Source organism: Heloderma suspectum, chromosome 1 (genome assembly GCF_057233095.1).
Source record: "Heloderma suspectum isolate Gila_16-S chromosome 1, 16-S_ref, whole genome shotgun sequence".
Lineage (NCBI taxonomy): Eukaryota > Metazoa > Chordata > Lepidosauria > Squamata > Helodermatidae > Heloderma > Heloderma suspectum.
The window spans coordinates 293,920,439-293,945,665 of NC_139458.1; positions in this window are offsets into that span (position 1 = coordinate 293,920,439).

A 25,227-nucleotide genomic window follows, 5' to 3' on the forward strand; every position below is an offset into this window, starting at 1 on the left:
TCAGCATTCAGTATTGATAATACATTAAGTCACGATCAGCCCCAAACAGCACAGCACAACAGCTGCAAAGTAGATGCTTTATTGTAAACTCACAAATGAATCATTCACTTTGTTTATTGCCTCTTCCAGTCTCTTGTCACTCCACAATAAATTACCTAGTAACTCTCTTTTTCAACTCACAAACTTTAATAGTAGTATCTAAATGGCTGAGATTTGCATATCTCTTCATGTTCTGAGAAATCTCAGATGTTAGGAATTCTAACCCAGGATCTTAATGATTACTGTAGAAAAAAAGGAAGGTAATTGTTATTATCTTCAGCAAAGGAGATTGTTACCTTGTCGTGGTGCTGGAGCTTGAGCACCTCAATGACATAATGAGCTAAACCATGAAGGGACACCCAAGATGGGAAGGTCATGGCAGAGAGGTCAGACTAAATATGATCCCTGGGGAAGGAAATGGCAACCCACCCCAGTATTCTTGCCATGAAAACTAAATGGATCAGTACAACCAGAGATATGTCGGTATACCATTGGAAGATGGGACTCCCAGGTCAGAAGATGGTCAAAATGCTACTGGGGAGGAACAGAGGATATGTTCAACTAGCCCCAGATGTGATGACACAGCTAGCTCAAAGACAAAAGGACGGCTAGCAGCCAATGGTGCTGGTGGTGAACGACGAATCCGATGTTGTAAAGATCAACACACCATAGGAACCTGGAATGTAAGATCTATGAGCCTATCTGATTGTAGTTCAGATCACGAACTTCTTATTGCACACTTTAGAATCAGACTAAAGAGAATAGGGAAGACCCACAGATCAGTTAGATATGAGCTCACTAATATTCCTAATGAATATGCAGTTAGGGATGTACGAATCCCTTACCTGGCTCCATGCAGGGGCATCTGTGGTGGGGGGGAGGTGCTCCGTCCCTCCCCCCGGAATCCTGCCCAGCCGGCACTGCTCCGCAGCCAAGCCACAGAGCCACCAGCCAGTTCCGGCCGCCCACAGCCGGACATCCGGCATCTGGGCAGCCCTGCAGGGATGCAAATGGTGGCTGTTGTAGCCGCCGCCATTTGCGTCCCTGTATTGAGCTGTGATAGGCTATGTAAATATTTATGTAGCCTATCACGGCATGGGGAAAAACCCTGGCATACGCAAATGGCGTTAGCCACTGCCATTTGCATACGCTGGGGTTTTTTCTCCCCTGCCATGGTAGGCTACATAAATACTTATGTAGCCTATCACAGCCTCTGCAGGGACACAAATGGCATCCCTGTGTTAGCCATGATAGGCTACTTAAATATTTATATAGCCTATCATGGCTAGGAAGAGGAGGAAGTAAATAGCGGCCAGAATGGCCGCCATTTGCAAAGCAGTGCAGACAGGAGCAGGTAAGTGCTCCTTTTTGCATGCCTTTTGTGGGGTATAAGTATTTACGTAGACTAAGACGGCGAAAAAAAAGGAACACAAATGGCAGCGGCCATAGCTGCCGCCATTTGCATACATGTTTTTTTTTACCCAGAGGTGATAGGCTACGTAAGTCTTTACGTAGCCTATCACGTCTATGGGGGAAAAAAAGAGAAAAAAACACAGACTGAAAATAGCGGCAGCAGCAGCCAGTTGGAAGACCAGCCACCGCTGCCGCCACTGCCAAAGCCGCCGCTGGAGCTGCCGCCATCCAAAACATCCACCCCAGGTAAGTCTCGTCCCAGGGGGAATCTGCGGGGGGCAGGGAGGTGGCAGGCTGTTCCGCGATGGATTTCGGGGGCCGAATGCACTGGCATTCAGCCTCACCGAGATCTGTCGTGGAATTCTCTGACATCCCTAAAGATAATAGAATAGGAAGGACAAGATACCTCTTCCAAAAAATTAGAAACATCGGAGGTAAATTCCAGGCAAAAATGGGTATGATCAAAAACAAAGATGGCAAGGACTTAACAGAAGCAGAAGAGATCAAGAAAAGGTGGCAAGAATATGTGGATGATCTGTATAGGAAGGATAATAATATCGGGGATAGATTTGACGGTGTGCTCAGTGAGTTAGAGCCAGACATCCTGAAGAGTGAGGTTGAATGGGCCTTAAGAAGCATTGCTAATAATAAGGCAGCAGGAGACGACGGTATCCCAGCTGAACTGTTTAAAATCTTGTAAGATGATGCTGTCAAGGTGATGCATGCCATATGCCAGCAAATTTGGAAAACACAAGAATGGCCAACAGATTTGAAAAAATCAACTTATATCCCCATACCAAAAAAGGGAAGCACCAAAGAATGTTCAGACTATCAAACAGTGGCACTGATTTCACATGCCAGTAAGGTAATGCTCAAGATCTTGCAAGGTAGACTCCAGCAATTCATGGAACAAGAATTGCCAGATGGACAAGCTGGGTTTAGAAAAGGCAGAGGAACTAGAGACCAAATTGCCAAGATCTGCTGGATAATGGAGAAAGCCAGGGAGTTTCAGAAAAACATCTATTTCTGTTTTATGGACTATTCTAAAGCCTTTGACTGTGTGGATCATAACAAACTGTGGCAAGTTCTTGGTGGTATGGGGATATCAAGTCATCTTGTTTGCCTCCTGAGGAACCTGTATAATGACCAAGTAGCAACGGTAAGAACAGACCACGGAACAACGGACTGGTTTAAGATTGGGAAAGGAGCACAGCAGGGCTGTATACTCTCACCCTACCTATTCAACCTCTACGCAGAACACATCATGTGACGTGCTGGGCTTGTTGAAGCCAAGGCTGGAGTTGAAATCGCTGGAAGAAACATTAACAATCTCAGATATGCAGATGATAACACTTTGATGGCTGAAAGCGAGGAGGAGCTGAGGAACCTCATGATGAAGAGGAAAGATGATAGTACAAAAGCTGGGTTGCAGTTAAACCTCAAATAACCCCAAGATTATGGCAACCAGCTTGATTGATAACTGGCAAATAGAGGGAGAAAATGTGGGGGCAGCGACAGGCTTTGTCTTTCTAGGTGCAAAGATTACTGCAGATGCTGACTGCAGCCAGGAAATCAGAAGACGTTTACTTCTTGGGAGGAGAGCAATGACAAATCTTGATAAAATAGTGAAGAGCAGAGACATCACACTGACAACAAAGGTCCGCATAGTTAAAGCAATGGTATTCCCCGTAGTAACCTATGGCTGTGAGAGTAACTTATAACTAGTAGTAGTAACTACGTAGTAACTTATGGCTGGACCATAAGGAAGGCTGAGCGAAGGAAGATAGCTGCTTTTGAACTGTGGTGCTGGAGGAAAATTTAGGGATGGACGAAAGAGACTTACCTTGTCCTGCAGCTTGCTTCGTGGTGGGGGGGAGGCGCTTCGGTTCTCCCCCTGAAGTTCAGGCGAGGGGGGGAGGCGCCCGCCTCGCCCGGCCAAAATTCAGTCCAGGGGGGGAAGTGCCCCATCCCTCGCCAGCGAAATTCAGGCCGGGGAGGAGCGCCCCTTCTCCCCGGCCGCAAAAAAAAAGTAAAAAAAAAAAAAACACACACACGCCCGTGTTAGGCTACATAACGATTTGCGTAGCCTATCACGGCTAGATTTCCAAAGTCAGCCGTGATAGGCTACGTAAATCATCACGTAGCCTATCACGGTGACTTTGGAAAAAAAAAAAAGCACGTACGCAAATGGCGGTGGCCCATGGGCGCTGCCATTTGCGTTCCTTATTTTGGCACGTCTAGTCTACGTAAAGATTTACGTAGACTACGGCGAAAATAAGGGCAACGCAAATAGCGTTCCCTTATTTTCGCCGTAGTCTACATAAATCTTTACGTAGACTAGATGTGCCAAAATAAGGAATGCAAATGGCAGCGCCCATGGGCCACCGCCATTTGCGTACGTGCTTTTTTTCCCCAAAAAAAGTCACCCGTGATAGGCTACATGACGATTAACGTAGCCTATCATGGCTGACTTCGGAAATCTAGCTGTGATAGGCTATGTAAATTGTCACGTAGCCTATCACGGGTGTGTGTTGTTGTTTTTTACTGTACTTTTTATTTTGTAATGGCGGTGGCGGCAGCTGGTCGGGAGACTGGCCGCCGCCCCCGCCCCCGCCGATACGCTGCCGAAATGCCTCCGGGACCCACCGCCAAGAGGGACATTCGCTGAAGGTAAGTCCCATCCCGGGGGGGGGGCTGGCGGAGAATTTCCCCAACACTTTCGGGGAGCCAAATGCGTCGGCACTCGGCCTCCTGAAGATTCATGGAGAAATTCTCCACCATCCCTAGGAAAATTCTGAGAGTGCCTTGGACTGCAAGAAGATCAAACCAGTCCATAATCCAGGAAATCAAGCCAGACTGGTCACTTGAGGGAATGATATGAAAGGCAAAACTGAAGTACTTTGGCCACATCATGAGAAGACAGGATACCCTGGAGAAGTTGCTGATGCTAGGGAAAGTGGAAGGCAAAAGGAAGAGGGGTCGACCAAGGGCAAGATGGATGGATGATATTTTGGAGGTGACAGACTTGACCTTGGGGGAGTTGGGGGTGGCGACGGCCGACAGGAAGCTCTGGCATGGGCTGGTCCATGAAGTCACGAAGAGTTAAGGTAAGGTAAGCGACTGACCGAATAAACAACAATTTTTTATTAATTAATAATGTTAGATGATTGCATATATTAAGTATGTATTATAAATGGCTTCTTGAATCCCTTTTCATGTATCTGAGAGATCTGAGCTCAGCATCACATCCTGCTTATGCCAAGTAGAGATGTACAGGTTTTGTAAAACCCATTCTGTCTGTATTTCCCAGATTGTCAGGTGCCTTTTCTTCCGTCATCCTCTCATTGATGGAATTCTTTTTTGAAATTTCCCTGTTGCTGTTACTGTTGTTGTTGTTGCTGCTGGTTTTATTGTTGTTTTTATTGCTGTTTTACCATGTTTATGTTTTAGCATTTTTAATATTTTAATTGTTTTAATGTATTTTATTTCTGTAAGCCACCTTGAGAGGGCTTCTGTCCTGAAAGGTGGCAAATAAATATTTTAAATAAATACATTTCTGGAATTTGCACAAATTCACCTTTGCAAAAATGTGCAAATTCCCCTCCAAAGTGTGCAACCCCCCCCCCGCCCCAATATCCAAATCCTCCCATGCACAATTTCATGCTTTACCCTATGGAGGAAATGCACACTTTTGGGCAGTGTTTTTTATGTATTTTTTGGTGACTAAATTTTAGGGATGTCAGAGAATTTCACCACGAATCTTGGGGAGGCCGAATGCCAGCGCATTCGGCCCCCCGAAATTGGTGGCGAAACGGTCTGCCCCCCTGCCCGGGATGGGACTTACCTTGGGCGAATCTCCCTGGAGGCAGTGGCTCCACCCCCCCGGCCAGAATTTCGGGGGGAAGGACAGAGCGCCTCCCCCCCACCGCGAATCAAATTTCATCACAGGTAAGTGACTGTCGTACATCCGTGTTAAATTTGCGTAAAATTCTGGAAAAATTTTTTTTTTTTTTAAAGATCCAGATGTCTGCAAAATCTGTGCAACTCAAAGAAAGTTGGTCTGCTGTGGAATCCATGGATCAAATTCATAGAAATCTGAACTCATTTGATTCCATTGTGAATTTCTCCAACATCCCAACTGCGAAGACAGGACTCACTTTATGACCTCATTGTATATTATGTTCTTTGGGTATATACCTAAAATATTTTTAACTCTAATATATTAATGAGACAAACACATATTCAGAAATACATGCATGAGGACACATTAATCAGAGAGCTAAGATTGGCTGTAGTGGTCTCTCAAGTGTACATTCTGTGCTAAGCACCATTGCTCATCAATAGAGCACATACTTTGCATGCGGAAGCTGCAAGGTTCAGTCCCAAGTATTTCCAGTTAAAAAGATCAGGTACAGATGATAGGAAAGAGTTCTGGCTGTGACCTTGGAGAGCCACTGCCACTCAGAAGAGACAATACTAGGATAGATGGACATCATGTCATCCGATGTGTTATAAAGTAACTTCCTATGTGAACCTCTATTTCTTTTAATTAAATCATGTGTACATAGTTCCCACCTCAATAAAGTCAAATAAGAAAAATGTATTTTAAAAGTTTGTGAAAGTGAATTAAAAGAGACGTATAATTACCCTATAGCAGAACTAAATGTTTTAAAAAATGTGATTTTAAACATTTGCAGCTTGTTACACAGAGGTTAGAAAAGCTGAAACTGCAGAAATGCCCTCTTCTACATAACTATTAAAGGTACTGGACTACTGTCCTACTTTACATTTCGGTGATCATAATGGGAAATCGTTACTGAAAAGAAGAAAAGATAAACACGGGAGGAAGAAAATGACAAGTGTCAAGTTGCATGTTCAGCACTATCATGTAGTACAGCCATTCATGGACTGTACCATGTTGGACTCCCTCACTTTAGAGGGAGAACTGCATATTTGAATTAGTAATGGCACTGGACTTTGGAATTGGGGCAGTTTAGAATGACACCCGACTCCCCACCCCAGTTTGGGATTCTTTGGGCTATGTGAGCCCAACCATAATTTTGAAGGGTCCAAAGGGCAGGCATCATCTTGGAAAAACAACAACCAGGATGACAACTAAATGGACATTTACTGGTCAAGAAAAGGGGAGGATAATTATCTTCACTTTCCTACATAGAGGGGTGCTTGACATTAGGTGGGTGTAGGTGCTCATCATGACTGTCTCTATAGCAGGGGTGGGCAACTTGGGGCCATGTAGATGTTTTGGCCTATAACTCCCATGATCCTTTGCCCTTGGTTATGCTGGCTACAACTGATTGGTGCTATAGGCCAAAGCAACTGATTGGCGCTGTAGACCAAAACGTCTGGAGAATCACCCAGAAGTTGCCCATCCTGCTCTATAGCCACACCCCCAAGGGGTGTTGATCCATTTCTCTGTCTCTCTCTCTCTCTGTATATGTTTGTGTGTGAGGGGAGGGGAGTGTGTATGCTGGGAAAATGCATTTTCCCCTCAGCTACTGTGAGAATTGCAGCTAAGCTGAAAATTGCAACAGGGAAGTCTGAAGGGGGAGGCAGATGACATCAGCATCCCTGCTAATCAAAAAAGGTCTGACACTTAGACCCTGTGAGCCCTGGCTTCACTACACCACTGATCTCAACCCTGTGCATCAAAGCAGACACAGCTATTCCTTTCCTTTTGCACTTCAATTTACCTGGCTGCAATGGTAATGAGAGGGCTGCTGTCAGTGCTCCCACCATTTCCAAGAATACTGTACAGCATCATCTAGGTGCCAGTTCCTTTGGAAAGCTACATTTCCCGGAAGCCCTGGCACCTAGGCCTCTCCTGTGGGAAATGGAGTTGGAGAAAATGCAGTTTCCTAGGAGGCCTGCATTCTGGGAACTACACTCCCCAGAGGCCCTAGGCACTCCTAGGCAAACATTACAGAGGCAGATTCGCAGGCATAAAAGAAGCCCAGATGCTAGCCTTTGTCATTGTGAGGTCATGCCCTGAAGATGCTAATGTTGCCAGACATATTTGATGGGGAGATTTAGTTGGGTTGTTGAGGGGCTCAAGGGAGGCTTGGAGGATGCACTTGAGCCCCATCATTCTCCCAATGATATTGATGATGTGCTGTAGCTCATTGGCAAAGCATGTCTTTTGCATGCGCAAGGTCCCATGTTCTAGGGATGTCAGAGAATTCCGCCACAGACTGAAATGGGATCGAGTTCCCTTCAATCTGTGCAACAGAATCCTCTGCGGAATGGCATCATGAGGTCCTGCGGAGCCAGCAGTCATGCGGCTTTTTTTTTGTCATCCGCACAGAGTTGTGAAATTTTCGTAAATAAAAATGTAAGATAGTATATTTCGATAATAAATACGTAAGTTTTTTTTTAAAAAAAACGAATTATGCTCACCACCTTGTTTGTGGGTGTTCTTTTTCAATTGAAATGATCCATCTCCGTTTACTTTCAGCCAAGACACTTCCTCCTCCTCAGGGCTTCCCAAAACAAGGCTGCCACAGGTGTGCCTGAGCGATGCACTCTTTGTTTAAAGCAACGCTGTTGAAAGAAAGAAAGAAAGAAAGAAAGAAAAAAAGAAAGAAAGAAAGAAAGAACCTTTTAAAATTACCATGCTGGTCTGGAGCCCTGCATGAGTATTATTCCCCCTGCTAGGCTTTCTGTTTCCACATCCAGCCTTGTTGGTGACATTGTGAGGATAAAATGGACTCGTAGGGATGGCAGAGAATTTCTGAGAATTTCTCCATGAATCTTGGTGAGGCCGAATGCCAACGCATTCAGCCCCCCAAAATTGGCGGTGAAATTCTCCGCCCCCCACCCCCCCCGGGATGGGACTTACCTCCTGCGAATGTCCCTCTCGGCGGTGGGTCCCGGCGGCGGTTCAGCGGCGGTTCGGCGGGGGCGGGGGCACAGGCCGGTCTTCCAACCGGCTGCCACCACCGCCATTACAAAATAAAGTGGAAAAAAAAAAAAAACCGTGATAGGCTACGTAACGATTAATGTAGCCTATCACGGCTAGATTTCCAAAGTCAGCAATGATAGGCTACGTTAATCGTCACGTAGCCTATCACGGGTGACTTTGGGGGAAAAAAAAGCACGTACGCAAATGGCGGTGGCCCATGGGTGCCGCCATTTGCGTTCCTTATTTTGGCACGTCTAGTCTATGTAAAGATTTACATAGACTATGGCGAAAATAAGGGCAACACAAATAGCGTTCCCTTATTTTCGCCGTAGTCTACATAAATCTTTACGTAGACTAGATGTGCCAAAATAAGGAATGCAAATGGCAGCGCCCATGGGCCACCGCCATTTGCGTACGTGCTTCCCCCCCCCCCAAGTCACCCGTGATAGGCTACATGACGATTAACGTAGCCTACTGCCTTGTTGTGGCGAAGGGGCTTGCGTAACTCAGTGAAGCCATAAGCTATGCCGTGCAGGGCCACCCAAGACGGACAGGTCATGGCAGAGAGTTCTGACAAAATGTGGTCCACTGGAAAAGGAAATGGCAACCCACTCCAGTATTCTTGCCAAGAAAACCTCATGGAACGTATCACAAGGCTAAAAGATATGACGCCGGAAGATGAGCCCCTCAGGTCGGAAGGTGTCCAATATGCTACTGGGGAAGAGCAGAGGGTATTTCCAAGTAGCGCCAGAAAGAGTGAAGTGGCTGGGCCAAACCCGAAAGGACACTCAGCTGTGGCTGTGTCTGGTGGTGAAAAGAAAATCCGATGCTGTAAAGAACAATATTGTTTAGGAACCTGGAATGTCAGATCAATGAATCAAGGTAAGCTGGAGGTGGTCAAACATGAGATGGCAAGATTGAACATCGACATCTTGGGAATCAGCGAACTAAAATGGACAGGCATGGGCGAATTTAATTCAGGTGACCATCATATCTACTATTGTGGGCAAGAATCCCTTAGAAGAAATGGAGTAGCACTCATAGTCAACAAAAGGGTGGGAAAAGCAGTACTGGGGTACAATCTTAAAAATGATAGAATGATCTCAGTACGAATCCAAGGCAAACCATTCAACATCACAGTAATTCAAGTCTATGCCCCAACCACTGAGGCCGAAGAAGCTGAGGTTGATCGGTTCTATGAAGACCTACAACACCTTCTAGAACTAACACCAAAAAAAGATGTCCTCTTCATCATAGGGGATTGGAATGCTAAAGTAGGAAATCAAGAAATCACCGGGATAACAGGCAGACATGGCCTTGGTGTACAAAATGAAGCAGGACAAAAGCTAATAGAGTTTTGCCAAGAGAACATGCTGATCATAGCAAACACTCTTTTCCAACAGCACAAGAGGCGACTCTACACATGGACGTCACCAGATGGTCAATATCGAAATCAGATTGATTATGTCCTTTGCAGCCAAAGATGGAGAAGCTCCATACAGTCAGTAAAAACAAGACCTGGAGCTGACTGTGGCTCAGATCATGAGCTGCTTCTTGCAAAATTTCGTCTTAAATTGAAGAACGTCGGGAAAACCACTAAACCGTTCAGGTATGACCTAAATCATATCCCTGATGAATATACAGTGGAGGTGAGGAATAGATTTCAGGGATTAGACCTGATAGACAGAGTGCCTGAGGAACTATGGACGGAGGTCCGTAACATTGTTCAGGAGGCAGCAACGAAATCCATCCCAAAGAAAAAGAAATGCAAGAAAGCAAAGTGGCTGTCTGATGAGGCTTTACAAGTAGCTGAGGAAAGAAGGGAAGCAAAAAGCAAGGGAGAAAGGGGAAGATATACCCAACTGAACGCAGAGTTCCAGAGAATAGCAAGGAGAGACAAGAAGGCCTTCTTAAATGAACAATGCAAAGAAATCGAGGAAAACAACAGAATGGGAAAGACTAGAGATCTCTTCAAGAAAATTGGAGATCTCAAGGGAACGTTTTGTGCAAAGACGGGCATGATAAAGGACAAAGAAGGCAGGGACCTAACAGAAGCAGATGAGATTAAGAAGAGGTGGCAAGAATACACAGAAGAACTATACAGGAAAGAGCTGAATGTCCCTGATAGCCATGATAGTGCGGTCATTGAACTTGAGCCGGACATCCTCGAGAGTGAAGTCAAGTGGGCCTTAGGAAGCATTAGTAACAACAAAGCTAGCGGAGATGACAGTATTCCAGCCGAACTATTTAAAATCCTAAAAGATGATGCTGTTAAAGTGCTGCATTCAATATGTCAACAAATCTGGAACACTCAACAGTGGCCACAAGACTGGAAAAGGTCAGTTTACATTCCAATTCCAAAGAAGGGCAATGCCAAAGAGTGTTCAAACTACCGCACAATTGCGCTCATTTCACATGCCAGCAAGGTGATGCTCAAAATCCTACAAGCTAGGCTTCAGCAGTATGCAAACCGAGAACTACCGGAAGTACAAGCTGGGTTTCGAAGAGGCAGAGGAACTAGAGATCAAATCGCCAACATTCGCTGCATCGTGGAGAAAGCAAGAGAATTCCAGAAAAATGTCTATTTCTGCTTCATTGACTACGCTAAAGCCTTTGATTGTGTGGATCACAACAAACTGTGGCAAATTCTTAAAGTGATGGGAGTACCAGACCACCTTACCTGTCTCCTGAGAAACCTGTACGAGGGTCAAGAAGCAACAGTAAGAACCAGACATGGAACAACCGAGTGGTTCAAAATTGGGAAAGGAGTACGACAAGGCTGCATATTGTCACCCTGCTTATTTAACTTATATGCAGAGTACATCATGAGAAATGCCGGGTTGGATGAATCAGAGGTCGGAATTAAGATTGCTGGGAGAATTATCAACAACCTCCGATATGCAGACGATACCACCCTAATGGCAGAAAGCGAAGAGGATCTCAAGAGCCTCTTGTTGAGGGTGAAAGAGGAGAGTGCAAAAGCTGGTTTGAAACTCAACATTAAAAAAACTAAGATCATGGCATCTGGCCCCATCACTTCCTGGCATATAGAAGGGGAAGAAATGGAAGCAGTGACAGATTTTACTTTCTTGGGCTCCAAGATCACCGCAGACGGTGACTGTAGCCATGAAATTAAAAGACGCTTGCTCCTTGGGAGGAAAGCTATGGCCAACCTAGACAGCATAGTAAGAAGCAGAGACATCACCTTGCCGACAAAGGTCCATCTAATCAAAGCTATGGTTTTCCCAGTAGTAATGTATGGCTGTGAGAGCTGGACTATAAGGAAGGCTGAGCGCCGAAGAATTGATGCTTTCGAACTGTGGTGCTGGAGAAGACTCTTACGAGTCCCCTGGACTGCAAGGAGGTCAAATCAGTCCATCCTAAAGGAAATCAACCCTGACTGCTCATTGGAAGGACAGATACTGAAGCTGAAGCTCCAATATTTTGGCCACCTAATGCGAAGAGAAAACTCCCTGGAAAAGACCCTGATGCTGGGAAAGACTGAAGGCAAAAGGAGAAGGGGACGGCAGAGGATGAGATGGCTAGATAGCATCACCGATGCAATGAATATGAACTTGAGCACGCTCCGGGAGAGAGCGCAGGACAGGAAGGCCTGGCGTGCTATGGTCCATGGGGTCACGAAGAGTCGGACATGACTGAATGACTGAACAACAACAATCACGGCTGACTTTGGAAATCTAGCCGTGATAGGCTACGTTAATTGTTACGTAGCCTATCACGGGGTTTTGTGGTTTTTTTTTCACTTTTTGTTTCGCGGCCGGGGAGACGGGGCGCTTCTCCCCGGCCTGAATTTCGGCCGGGCGAGGCGGGGCGCCTCCCCCGCCGGACTGAATTTTGGCCGGGCGAGGCAGGATGCCTCCCCCCCCTCGCCTGAACTTCGGGGGGAGAAGCGAAGCGCCTCCCCCCCCACCGCGAAGCCAAGCTGTGAAAAGGTAAGTGACTTTCGTACATCCCTAACATGGAGAGGAGAATCAGCTCTGTGCTTGTCTACTCAGAAGTAAGTCTTGATGAGTCCAATGCAACTTACTCCTACACATGTCAGCTTGCCCCCGCTCAACTTTGTATTGCCACATCCCGCTTATGATCAAACATCCTTATCTCCTGTTAGTTATCTCCTGTTAGTTATCTCAGAAGGCCTGATAGTTAACTCCTGTTAGTTATCTCAGAAGGCCCTTGGGTGAATGGGGGAGGGGGTTCCAGGGAACAGCTGGATGGAGGGACATTTTATTCCTCATTTTTTCCATTCCCTGAGCATGTGCAGAGTGTGCTTTTTATTCAAACAAAGAGAAGGTTGCGGATCTTTCCCTTCATGCTGCATTTGTACAAGTGAAGCGTGACTGCTTCAGAAAGAACTTTCCAGTATACTGTCTCTTTTTCTTCATGAGTTTCATATAACAGAAGTGTGGTGTAATGGTGAGAAAACTCCCTGAGAGGCCAGCCCAAAGTCACCCAGTGAGATAACCAGCAGGAGGTTTGATCATGAGCTGGATGTGGAAATACAAAGCTGAGCTGGAGGCAAGTGGGGTGCTGACATGCGTAGGAGTAAGTTGCATTGAACTCAGTAAGACTTACTTCTGAGTAGACATGCACAGAGTTGGTTCTCCTCTCTGCTCAGCTTTGTATTTCCACATCCAGCTCATTATCAAACCTCCTGTCAGTTATCTCAGAAGACCCTTGGGTGAATGGGGGTGTGTTTCCAGGGAACAGCTGGATTGAGGGAGATTCCCCCACAAACACACACACACATAATGGAAGAATATAGTTCTTCATATTCCCTGGTATGTTTATTCCTCATTTTGTCCATTCCCTGAGCATGTGCAGAGTGTGCTTTTTATTCAAAGAGAAGGTTGCTGATCTTTCCCTTCATGCTGCATTTGTACAAGTGTGAATGCTTCAGAAAGAACTTTCCATTATACTGTCTCTTTTTCTTCATGAGTTTCATATAACAGAAGTGTGGTGTAGTGGTGAGAGTCCAGCCCAAAGTCACCCAGTGAGATAACTAACAGGAGGTTTGCTAATGAGCTGGATGTGGAAATACAAAGCTGAGCTGGGGGCAAGTGAGGTGCTGACATGTGTAAGAGTAAGTCGCATTGAACTCAATAAGACTTACTTCTGAGTAGACATGCACAGAGTTGGTTCTCCTCTCCATTTTAGCCTCACCATGTCACCAACAAGGCTGGATGTGGAAATAGAAGCCTAGCAGGGGGAATAATACTCGTGCAGGGCTCCAGACGGGCATGGTCATTTTAAAAGATTCTTTCTTTCTTTCTTTCTTTCTTTCTTTCTTTCTTTCTTTCTTTCTTTCTTTCTTTCAAACAGCGTTGCTTTAAACAAAGAGTGCATTGTTCAGGCATACCTAGGGGAGCCTTGTTTTGGGAAGCCCCGAGGAGGAGGTAGTGTTTTGGCTGAAAGGAATTACTGCACGTCTCAGGGCAGGGGGAAAAATACATCAATATCTACAAAAAATAGCCTTTCTTATGGAAGTTATGCAGAATTATGGCTGTCGGTATGGATTTATCTTCATAATTCTTGGAGCAGAAAAAAAAGAGGAGAATTCTGGGGGCTTGCGAACGGTGGTATGGAGCACTGGCCACAAACTACGGAAGTCAAGCGTCACGGAAGGTACACAATTCATACATCCCTACCATGTTCAGTCTATGGCATCTTCAGGTAGGTCTGGGAAAGACCCCTGGAGAGTAGGGGATGTCAGAGAATTCCGCGACGGACCTCGGTGAGGCCAAATGCCAGTGCATTCGGCCCCCCGAAATCCATCGCGGAATGAAGCTCCTGCCCCCCCACCCCACGAAAGGTGTGCAAAACGGAGCACTTACCTGCTCCCATCCGCGCTGCTTTGCAAATGGCAGCCGTCCTGCGGCCACCATTCGCTTCCTCTTCATAGCCATGATAGGCTACGTAAATACTTACGTAGCCTATCACAGCTAACTCAGGGACGCCATTTGCATCCCTGCAGAGGCCGTGATAGGCTACGTAAATATTTACGTAGCCTATCACGGCAGGGGGGGGGGAAACCAGCATATGCAAATGGCGGCGGCTGCTGCCATTTGTGTACGTTGGGTTCCCCCCCCCTGCCGTGATAGGCGACGACAGCTGCCATTTGCATCCCTACAGGGCTGCCCAGCAGCTGGATGTCCAGCTGCAGGGGGCCGGAACCGACCGGCAGCTCCGCGGCTTGGCCACAGAGCGGAGCCGGCTGGGCAGGATTCTGGGGGGAGGGACGGAGCGCCTCCCCCCACCGCGGATGCCCCTGCGCGGAGCCACGTAAGGGATTCATACATCCCTACTGGAGAGCTGCTGCCAGTCAATGTAGACAGTAGTGAGCAAATGGTCTTCCTATATTTGTCTTGAGAATATTATGGGGACAAATTATGGCAAACTCTGAAATAGTTTTTTTCCAGTTAATAATAATAATAATAATAATAATAATAATAATAATAATAATGGGGCCCATTCCAAATCAAGATGCAAGGATGGACTCATCCATCACCAGTCTGAGTGCTCTTACACATTAACAATAACACACACAATAGAAAATTATCACAACAAGAAGACCCCATTTAAAAATCTGCGATAAATTAGTGTGCAATTAAAATGTCAAGCATGTCCACAATAAAGTGCCAGATTTCCCTGTGGCAAAACGATTAGCCTGGTTTTAGTTTTGTTTTTATTTCGCTTCTCAAATCCAGGTCCCTGAGGTCAATGCCTGTTTTGTCCACTGCTTTGCATTTTCTAATAACCCCCTTGACCAGATTGGCTAAAAATATACAACATGTCATTAGAAAGAAAATATTATCGAAGCTGGGTTTTCTAAAATACACCTATGTCAGAGACGAGGACAGAGACTAACTATTCCTTTGTTAAGGATGACAGCTCCCTGGAGTCTAACATGCCAAAGTCTGATTGGCTGAAAGAGCGTGCAAACTTCCAAGTAGATTTGTGTTTTCTGAACCTTCATCGTGGTATCAGGCTCCATACAGGTGTTGGTAAGAGGTTTATTAAATGGGGTTGTATACAGCTCCCTGACAGTAGGGATGTACGAAAGTGACTTACCTGTGCGCAGATTATCTTTATGGTGGGGGGGAGGCATTCCATCCCTCCCCCCAGAATCCTCGACGGGGGGGAGGCACTCCGATCCTCCCCCCCGGAATCCTCGAACGGCCGGCTGTGCTTCGTGGCAGTTCCGTGGAGCAGCCAGCCAGGCCCAGCCAGGCCAGAGCCATCCGCAGCTGGATTTCCGGCCGTGGAGGGCTCTGGGTAAAAAAACAAAAACAAACAAAAACAACCGCATATGCAAATGGCGGTGGCTACGGCCGCCGCTATTTGAGTTCCTTCTTTTTGGCCGTCTTAGTCTACATAAATATTTATGTAAACTATGACGGCGAAAATAAAGGGGAACGCAAATAGGGTAGTGGGTGCTATTTGCGTCCCTTTTTGAGGGGGGTGGGGGGGCAGACTGTTCCGCCACTGATTTCGGGGGGCCGAATGCGCTGGCATTCAGCCTCCCCGAGATGCATGGCGGAATTCTCTGACATCCCTATTGTGGACTGTGGGAAAGCTGTAGACATCATATACCTCGACTTCAGCAAAGCTTTTGACAAAGTGCCCCATGATATCCTGATAAGCAAACTAGCTCAAAGTCAGCTAGATGAGACAACGATCCGGTGGATCCACAGTTGGCTACAGAATCATACTCAAAGAGTGCTTATCAATGGGATCTTCTCAAACTAGGGAGGGGTAACAAGTGGGGTACCGCAGGGCTCAGTCCTGGGCCCAGTGCTCTTCTACATTTTTATTAATGACTTGGAGGAGGACGTGCAGGGAATGCCGATCAAATTTTCAGATGACACAAAATTGGGCGAAATAGCTAATACTTTGGAAGACAGAAACAAAATTCAAATTGATCTTGATAGATTGAAGCGCTGGGCAGAAAACAACAGAATGACATTTCGTAGGGATAAATGCCAAGTTCTGCACCTAGGAAAAAGAAACCAAATGCACAGCTACAAGATGGGGGATACGTAGCTCAACAACACTACAAGTGAGAAGGATCTTGGAATTGTTGTTGATCACAAGCTGAATATGAGCCAACCATGTGTTGTGGCTGCAAAAAAGGCAAATGCTCTTTTGGGCTGCATTAATAGAAGCATAGCTTCCAAATCCCGGGAAGTACTAGTTCCCATCTACTCAGCACTGGTTAGGCCTCATCTGGAGTACTGTGTCCAGTTCTGGGCACCACACACTTTAAGAAGGATGCAGACAAACTGGAGAGGGTTCAGAGGAGGGCAACAAAAATGATCAGGAGACTGGAAACAAAGCCCTATGAAGAGAGACTGAAAGAACTGGGCATGTTTAGCCTTGAGAAGAGAAGACTGAGGGGAGATATGATAGCCCTCTTCAAGTACTTGAAGGGGTGTCACAGAGAGGAAGGCCAGGATCTCTTCTCGATCATCCCAGAGTGCAGGACACGGAATAATGGAATAATGGAATAATTCAAGTGACTGGAAGCCAGATTCCAGCTGAACATCAGGAAAAACTTCTTGACTGTTAGAGCAATATGACAATGGAACCAATTCCCTAGGGAGTGGTGGGCTATCCCACACTGGAGGCATTCAAGATGAGGCTGGACATACATCTGTCAGGGATGCTCTGACTTGGATTCCTGCACTGAGCAGGGGGTTGGACTCGATGGCCTTCTAGGCCCCCTCCAACCCTACTCTTCTATGATTCTATGATTCTTCTGATTCAGCAGGCAAGCCTGGCATGTATACTGCCATCTTCTGCTTCCCTGGGTAAATGAGCTGCATTCTGCACCTTGAAGTATTCGGTGTGAAGCCAAAGATTTGTCAGTAAGATATATCACATTGTTATGACTCTTGATGCCATGTGTAATGACATGCCTTACCTTTCAAAGTGCAAGAAGTCATCACTGTATGAAATGTGAAGTGATATGCTCAGCTTATACAATTGCCTCTTTGTCCTTCATGACTGCTGTTATCAAGAATGAGACATTCTTGACATGCTACTATTTCTTTTCATTTTTTTTCAGGGCCCTTCCAGGCAATCATGGCAAAAGAAACTTAATTAGATATAATTGGATGGAGTTCTATCCAACCTAACAACTTGTCTCGTCTTCAGGGGCATACAAAACCCATCCCTTGATGTTGTCAGATATTTTCACCTTCCTGAATTATGTATTTATGTGTTATGTATTTATGTGTTATGTGTTATGTATTTATGTGTTATGTATTATGTGTTATGTATTTGGGACAAAAATGTTCACAAAACTGACCTAAATAATTGTACATCACATGTATGTTATGATCCATAAATGCTTGTCATATTCTCCATTCAAAAGCATATCAGCCATGATGCCATACTTGCTCAGATAAGTGTTTCTTTCTATACCTGTTTGAAATCTCCTTTTTCATGTTCAGAGAATAAGCCTTTCTGGAACATGAATGAGGGGCGGGGGGGGGTACTGCACTGCCAGAGCAGCCTTCCCCAACCTGAGTTCCTCCAGATGTTTTGGACTATAACTCATATCATCCCTAACTATTGGCTATACTGGCTGGGGCTGATGGGAGTTGGAAGACAAAAAGTCTGGTGAGATCTAGTTTGGGGAAGGCTGTGCTAGGGAACAACTACAACCATAAGAGAAAGGCACTGAACACAGCAAATGACCAGAAACAGTTCTCAGAAATCCCTAAAAAAATATTGACACAAAGGATTAGGGATGGCAGAGAAATCCACCACGGATTCCACTTCTAAAGAATCTGGCCCCCTGGAGTCTGTGGTAGAAAAGACTGCCCCCACCACCACCCCCGAAATCCCCCGGAATGGACCTACCTTGTGTCCGCCGTCTGGTCCATCTGTCTGGGCTGCTGCGGCTGCAAATGGTGGCCAGCATAGCAGCTGCCATTTGCACCCCCATGCTAGACCATGATAGGCTAAGTATTTATTTATGTAGCCTATCACAGCTAAAGCAGGGATGCAAATGGCCATTTGCATCCCTGCTTTAGCCGTGATAGGCTACGTAAATAAATACATAGCCTATCATGGCCTAGCGTAGGGACACAAATGGCGTCCCCTACGCAGAATGCCATTTGCATCCGCAGCAGCCCGGCAGCGGATGGAGGCCCTGCTGCGGATTGGCCCGGCTGGCGGCTCCGCAGACTGGCCACAGAGCAGAGCCATCCAGGCAGGATTCCAGGGGGAAGGACTGGATCATCTCTCCTCCGTCGAGGATTCTGGGGGGAAGACTGGATTGCCTCCCCCCCCCCGCAGACCCCAGCGGGGCAAGGTAAGTGGGGTTTTGTACACCCCTACAAGGGATGTTGCAGGTGCCTGACTGGGTCCTGGAATGTTGTGCTCCTTTCGATGCCTCCTGAAGACATAGTTATTTTGAGATGACTTCCTTGAGTGACCAGCCATGGTTATCAAATTTGGCCTTATTGGAATTTGTCTTTTAACTGTTAAAACATGGTATTTTATTCTTTTATCTTGTTGTTCACTGCTCCAAAATCTTTTGATGTGGAGCAGTATATAAATATTTTAAATGAATGAATGAATGAATGTTAGGAAGAGGGTCAATGCTGTCCCTAACTTCAAAATGTGTAAAAAGGAGGAACTTGGGAACTACAGACCAATCAGTCTGACATCAATCCCTGGGAAAATTCTGGAGCAGTTGATAAAGCAATCCATCTGTAAGCACCTTGAAAACAATGCCATGATTACTCCAAGCCAACATGGATTTGTCAAGAGCAAATCCTGTCAGACTAATCTGATCTCATTTTTTTGATCAGGTCACCTCCCTTATGGACTGTGGGAATGCTGTGGACATAATATACCTGGACTTCAGCAAAGCTTTTGACAAAGTGCTCCATGATATCCTGATTATCAAACTAACTAAAAGTGGGCTAAATGAAACAACTACCAGGTAGATCCACAGCTGGCTACAGAATAGGAATCGAAGAGTGCTTATCTTCTCAAACTGCAGAGGGATAATGATGGGGTACCACAGGGCTCAGTCCTGGACCCAGTGCTCCAACATTTCTATTAATGACTTGGAAGAGGAGGTGCAGGGAATGCTTATCAAATTTGCAGATGACACAAAATTGGGCAGGATAGCTAATACCCTGGAAGACAAAAAAAAAGAAATGAAAGAAATGAAAGTGATCTTGATAGGCTGGAGTGCTGGGCTGAAAACAACAGGATGAAATTTAATAGAGATAAATGCCAAGTTCTGCACCTAGGAAAACGAAACCAAATGCACAGTTACAAGATGGGCAATACTTGGCTCAGCAGTGCTACAAACAAGAAGGATCTTGGAACTGTTGCAGATCACCAGCTGAATATGAGCCAACAATGTGATTTGGCTGAAAAAAAGGCAAATGATATTTTGGGTGGGCTGCATTAATAGAAGTATAGCTTCCAAATCCCGGGAAGTACTAGTTCCCCTCTACTCAGCACTGGTTAGGCCTCATCTAGAGTACTGTGTCCAGTTCTGGGCACCACACTTTAAAAGGATGCAGACAAACTGGAAAAGGTTCAGAGGAGGGCAACAAAGATAATCAGGGGACTGGAAACAAAGCCCTATGAAGAGAAACTGAAAGAACTGGGCATGTTTAGCCTTGAGAAGAGAAGACTGAGGGGAGATATGATAGCGCTCTTCAAGTACTTGAAAGGTTGTCACAGAGTGGAAGGCCAGAATCTCTTCTTGATCATCCCAGAGTTCAGGACAGAGAATAATGGGCTCAAGTGACAGGAAGCCAGATTCCGGCTGAACATCAGGAAAAACTTCCTGACTGTTAGAGCAATATGACAATGGAACCAATTCCCTAGGGAGGTAGTGGGCTCTCCCACACTGGAGACATTCAAGATGAGGCTGGACAGCCATCTGTCGGGGATGCTCTGACTTGGATTCCTGCATCTGGCAGGGGATTGGACTTGATGTTCTTATAGGTCCCTTCCAACCCTACTATTCTATGATTCTAGGAACTTCATTAAAGGTAGGAAAGTGCCCTTGCAAAGCACACAGGTGGGAATAACAAAGACAAAGCCAGTGCTTTTCCAGAAAAGAAGGTTTTCTTTATAAAATATATTTAATGGCCAATTGTAAGTCCAATTACTGAAGTCTTGTCTCAGAAAGGAGGGGGGAGGAGAGAAATTATATGGGGGTTCAGATGCATTGAAAGTGTGTGTGAAGGGGTTCACAGTGCCACGTAGGCACTGTCACCTTGCTGTCAACACCTGCAGAAGCCACACACACAACATCCATGTTGGCTGTTATATGATGGGGCTCTACACACATACTGATGTTTGAGTGTAGAGCTTCTCCATGCAACGGGGAATGTGCATCAAAATGCACATAGAGCCCCTCTGTATATCGGCCTAATGTATGGAGGGCCATGGCTACTATGTGTGTTTGCTGCAGAGAGTGGGGTAGCCCATGAAGGCCTGTGTTGCCCCCTCATATAATGCATTCTTTCAATGCAGGGGGGTATCTGAACCTCCCTTCTGGGGAGAGAGATAATGTTTGAGATAAATATCTCTAATTTAAATATAGAAAGTGGTATATACATCTACAGAAGAAGTATATACATATACTTGGTATACAGAAGAGGTACATACATATACTTGGTATACAGAAGAAGCATATACATATACTTGGTATACAGAAGAAGTATATACATATACTTCATATACAGAAGAAGTATATACATATACTTGGTATATACATCTACAGAAGAAGAGGAAGAGCAGGAAGAAGAACAAACCATGAGTGGCTGTGCAGTGATGAAAAAGGGAGGGAAAAGCAGTGGAAGCTAGAAAGAGAGAAAGAGAAGAAACCAAAGGAATGGAAAAAGTGGAAGATACAGTGGTATAAACATTCCGTAAAGACTTTTCCAAAATACATTAGAAGGAGGAGGGGAAATCAGGATTCTCAGCATCAGGGTAAAGCCAAAGGGAGCAGAAGCTGGTGTTCCAAGGCCGCAGCAAAGCTTTTTTGACCCAGATAGTAGGCTGTGGGGGCACAAATGCAAGAACCCCAACTGCGGCTTCAAAGAGCCAATGTATTAGTGGCAAGGTATGGCTGTGAGAGCTGGACTACAAGGAAGGCTGAGTGGCGAAGAATCGATGCCTTCGAACTGTGGTGCTAGAGAAGACTCTTATGAGTCCCCTGGACTGCAAGGAGGTCAAATCAGTCCATCCTAAAGGAAATCAACCCTGACTGCTCATTGGAAGGACAGATACTGAAGCTGAAGCTCAAATATTTTGGCCACCTAATGTGAAGAGAAAACTCCCTGGAAAAGACCCTGATGCTGGGAAAGATTGAAGGCAAAAGGAGAAGGGGACAGCAGAGGATGAGATGGCTAGATAGCATCACCGATGCAATGAATATGAACTTCAGCACACTCCGGGAGAGAGCGCAGGACAGGAAGGCCTGGCATGCTATGGTCCATGGGGTCACAAAGAGTTGGACACGACTTAACAACTGAAAAACAACAATTGTTTTGATTATATTAGGATATGGGAAATGTTGACTCTGGCACACCCAAGAGCTCCTTAGCTCAAAGAAAAGAGGGCCAAGATGCTTGTCGGTATCAATTAAGGACCATGACTTGAAACACACCCTGTCCTAGATTGTCAGCCCTTGCTAGCTAGTGTTAGACACAATTGGGATTATGATCTGAAGTAATGGTGTGGGGACAAAATGGGCATGAGTTGTCAGAGCTTTCTGGGAACAGCCACCATTCATTGTGACAAACGTAATATTTTTCCAGGCCCAAATCAGAGTTTATCACTTGGAAATCTTCTAGGTTTGGGTTTCACCGTAAAAACAGATCTTTTGATGTTTTGCTAATTTAGGGTGCAATCCTATGCAAGTTTAGACAGAAAAAAGTCCTACAACGCCCAGCATTCCCCATTTAGCATGGCTGGCTGGGGAATGCTGGGAGTTGTAGGACTTTTTTTCTGCCTAAACATGCATAGGATTGCACCCTTAATGTCATTTAAATTTCTACAATATCATCCTTACCTCTTCTCATGCATCTGGCTAGTCCAGTGGCCAGCTTGTCCTTTGTTACATTTTTCATATATTTGAAAATGTTCTTGGCTTGGGCTTTTTCTTTTACTAATTAGCTCTTGGTCTCGAAACACTTCTTTGTCTGCCTCATAACACTTTTCTATTTAAATATCCAAAATGTGTGCTTTTTGTTTGCGTTATTCTTCCACTTTGGTATCGCTTTAGATGATTCAGCATTTAAAAAATGGTATATGCCTTTATTCTGAACCTCTGATGTTGTGTTTTTAAACTAGGTCTATGAACTAAGTCTTTTAAACCAAGTCTTTCTCTTCAGTATATTTTGTCACCTGGAGATATGCTTGTTCACTTGTATTAGTGACCTATACTAGGTCTACTACCTAGCTCAGCCTTCCCCAATGTGGTGCCTTCTAGATATGTTACACTACAGGCCCTCTCATTCCCAACCATGCTGGGGTAATGGGTGTTATCGGCCAACATATAGTAGCCCAACACATCTGGCAGGCACCAACTTGGGGAAGGCTATTTGCGTTCCCCTTGATTTTCGCCATCATAGTTTACATAAACATTTACGTAGATTAAGATGGCCAAAAAGAAGGAACGCAAATGGCGGCGGCTGTAGCCACCGCCATTTGCGTACGCAGTTTTGTTTTGTTTTTTTACCCAGAGCCCTCCATGGCTGGAAATCTGGCTAAGGGACGGTTCTGGCCTGGCTGGGCCAGGCCTGGCAGGCTGCTCCGCAGAGCTGCCGCGGAGCACAGCCGGCCGTTCGAGGATTCCGGGGGGAGGAACGGAGCACCTCCCCCCCACAACATCAACATAATCGACGAAAGGTAAGTCACTTTCATACATCCCTAGCTATGCATCTTGTTTGCAGCAGGTCATAACAGCAAAAGGGTGCTCTACTAAGTACTAAAGATGCTTGCCATGAAGGGGTTGAATAATTTTGAGACTGAAGAAGTCATTATAAGTTGCATTTTCAGTTGAATTTGGGGAAACCACTTGAAGCATTTGTTGTGTTGAGCTATTTCAATTGCTTTTGTTTGATTTGTTCATTGCAAACAGCTGAAAGTCTGTAAATTTTGACAATAAACCTGATTTGCAATGGAGGTTGAATAATTTTGATGGCAACTGTATATTATATAAAAGGCTCCATTGAAATGAATGGAAGATGCTCTCCTCTTTTGCTCATGGAATTCCCCTCCCCTCACCTGAAAAATACATCAGTAGGGTTGTGATTAGATGGCTATTGCAGCAAAGACCTCATGCGGTGAATGTTCTCAGCCAACTCCAGTGACAAAGAGACTTAAAGCTGACTTTTCTTTCCAGTTTGTGTCCAGACCTAGCATATATTCTGCATTTTTAGGGTGAAACCTCTCTGTGGTTTTCCTTCTCTTACTAAACCTCAAGCTGCTGCTAGAATTGATCATGCTCAATTGCAATTAATGTCACTATGCCTTTAAATCTGGCTCTTCCACAATACTGATGGGGTGCGGATGGGATTTCAATCATTTTGGCAACCACCTCTCTTAAATATGAGCTTGCAATACGTCATTCACTGCAGCAATAAAGGTCAATGCAATTATTATGCACAGTCTATGGAGGCTGGGGGTGGGGAGGGAGGGAGGTGGAAGACATTTGTCTCTGCAGGACTTAAAACTGCAACCATCTATGTCCAATAACCTCAGTTATTCCTTGGCAATCATGGAAGAATTACTGGAGACATTTTGTTGGGGAAAGGTTTGACTGGAGCTCAGTACTTGTAGCCTTTCTGAGAAAAAGGTAGTGAATTTCAGCCTGATAAACAGAAACAATTCTTTACAGAATGCACAATTAGCCTTTGCACTCATTGACACAAGGAATAATTGAGGCCGTGAGATTAGCAGAGATTCACAAAAAGATTAGACTGTTATATGGATAATGAATAAATCTACCAAAAACATCCCCAGTAGGCAAGATTATTTTAAAAACCTTGATGAGAAAATAAGCCCTTATATATATGAAGGTAAGTAACTGTTGAGGCTGGACATAAACCTATCCTTGCAAGGGTTTTTTTTTCTCATAAATGCATTTTTTTCTATGCACCATATGGAATAAAATTGTGTGATATATAGGAAAGGAAAGGAAAGGAAAGGAAAGGAAAGGAAAGGAAAGGAAAGGAAAGGAAAGGAAAGGTTCCTCCTGTGCAAGCACCGAGTCATTGCTGACTCCTAGAGGAACGCTGCTCTCGCTGGCATTTCATGGCAGACTGTAGCGGGGCGGTTTGCCATTGCCTTCCCCAGTCATGACTACCTTTCCCCCAGCAAGCTGGGTACCCATTTTACCGACCTCGGAAGGATGGAAGGCTGAGTCAACCTGAGCCAGCTACCTGGGACCCGGCTTCTCCTGGGATCAAACTCAGGTCATGACTCGTGGGGAGAGTTTCAGTTGATATACTGCCACCTACCACTCTGCGCCACACAAGGCTCGTGATACATAGACAACCTGTTATCAATAACTAAGCCCCCAAACAGGTCTTTCCACTGTCTATAGGCTAGGAAACACTACTTTAGGTGTGCCTAAAGTAAGTTTTAAACAAAGTCCACTAACTTAGGGTGATTTGACTAGGGATGTCAGAGAATTCCGCGATGGATCTCAGTGAGGCCGAATGCACTGGCATTCCCCTGAATAACCCCCGAAATCCATCACAGAATGGCCTCCCCCCCTCCACGGATTCCCCCCGGGATGAGACTTACCTGGGGCGGATGTTTCGGATGGCAGCAGCTCCAGCGGC